This window comes from Ochotona princeps, chromosome 4 (genome assembly GCF_030435755.1).
Source record: "Ochotona princeps isolate mOchPri1 chromosome 4, mOchPri1.hap1, whole genome shotgun sequence".
Lineage (NCBI taxonomy): Eukaryota > Metazoa > Chordata > Mammalia > Lagomorpha > Ochotonidae > Ochotona > Ochotona princeps.
This window is the reverse complement of record NC_080835.1, coordinates 30,521,910-30,523,822: the sequence shown is the minus strand read 5'-3', so window position 1 is coordinate 30,523,822 and position 1,913 is coordinate 30,521,910.

Sequence of the window (1,913 nt, the reverse complement as noted above, 5' to 3'; positions counted from 1 at the left end):
AACCAGTAAAGTTGATTGTCACCAAAGCAACAAGCATGTTGAGGATCAATATACAGACTTTTAAGCAAATTACTCTTTCTCTTCCCTTAGCTAGATTTTTAAATTCAAAGAATGAAAACAAGGGCCAGCCTCATGTGCCTGGAACCATCAATGCAGAGAGACTTGATGCCCTACTCTGCCAGCTCCACACTCAAGGTTTAACCTATGCAATTGCCGACCTAAAATATTAACTTTTATCTTGAATTTATGTTTTGTAAATGAAATTTTATGGAGTGGTGGACAATGAACTAGAGACTTCACGGCTCAGGCCACACACAGTCCTGCTTCCTACTTCTCCAGCCAGGTTCCTGATTGCCCATTGTCTACTTTCCGGTACCTTTGACTATACCCAGCTTCTGCCTGCATGGTCCCACCTCAGTGTTTTTCTTTCTGCCTTTCCAAGGTGGTCTCATGGTTTGGAAACCACATGTTCTGGAAATTAAGCATATAAGGGTTGAATATGAGCATGTATCTGCCTTGCCTCTGTTGCAAATAAGAAAGCAGTCATCTGCAACTCTGTCTTCCAGTGCCACAACTCATTGAGCAGTTAGCTTGGCAGGAGCTCGGACTCACATTTTTCTTCAGGTGCCAAGAACTGCATTGAGATAGAAGCTCTATATATATGAGGGTCAGCCATTTCCTTATGGGTTGGGATGTCATGCCCACAAAGACAGTGGGCTCCCTTTGACAACCTTAACTTGGACCCTGTGATTTCATCTATCACATCACCTTCAAGTTATATATGTAACCTTAATGAAAATAAACAACACAACACAAATCTACAGCATAAGGAGGAAATGGGTTGGTTTAGTATATTTGGAAAGCACTAAACAAAGTGAGGTAACCCTAACATGCTAGGAGACTGGAGAATGTATGTTCAGAGTTTAGTTTAGTAACATGGGATGTAAAATGTGTGTGTGTTTATTTATTTTATTGGAAAAGAAAATCTACACACAGAGAGAAGCAGAGACAAAGAGATCTTCTATATACTAATTCACTCCCCAAATGGCCACAGTGGCCAGAGTTGGGTCTGGTCTGGAACTGGCAAATAGGAGGAGCCTCTTCCAGTCTCCCATAGAGGTTTTTTTTTTTTTTTTAAGAAAACACTCTTACTCGTTTTGGGGAGAAATAGAAGCAACTTTTCTCCTAGTCCCATGAAGAACAAAGTGCAGCTGACTTCCAAAGAAATGTTTTCTCTTGGACTGTTAATCTCTATGCTTAATTTTCCTATATCCGTAACAGGGCTGCTAAGCCAGGGTTGAAAACACAGATGTGGGATAACTATTTTATAAATTTTACTCCAGCACGGTGGCTCTTTTGGCTAATTTTCCATCTCGAAGCACCAAAATTACGTACCACCTCCAAATGCTAGGATCCCATATGGGTGCCAGTTTGTGTCCCAGCTACTCTACTTCCCAACCAGCTGTCTTGTTTTGGCCTGGGAAGGTAGTGGAGGATGGTTCGATGACTTAGGACCCTATGCCTACATGGGAGACCGAGAAGAAGTCCCTGTGTCCTGTGTTCGGATCTGCTCAGTTTCAGTGATTGTGGCCATTTGCTAAGTGAACTAGCAAATGAAAGCTCTTTCTGAATGTCTCTCCTTCCCTCAATAAATCTTCCTTTCCAATAAAAATAAATGCATCTTAAAAAATAAATTATGTTTCTATTGTGTAGCACAACCCTTTGGATGCCTCACTGACATGTATTATTTGGGTAGTTCAGCTCTAATCAATACTAAAGTATGAGCTACTCTTATTTTTGCATTTTGTTTCATTATGTAACATTAATTGAGGAGATACACAAAAATATGAGACATCACAGAAGGTGTTATAATCTAGAACTGGAATCAAGAAATATTTTTTTTACAAAGAACT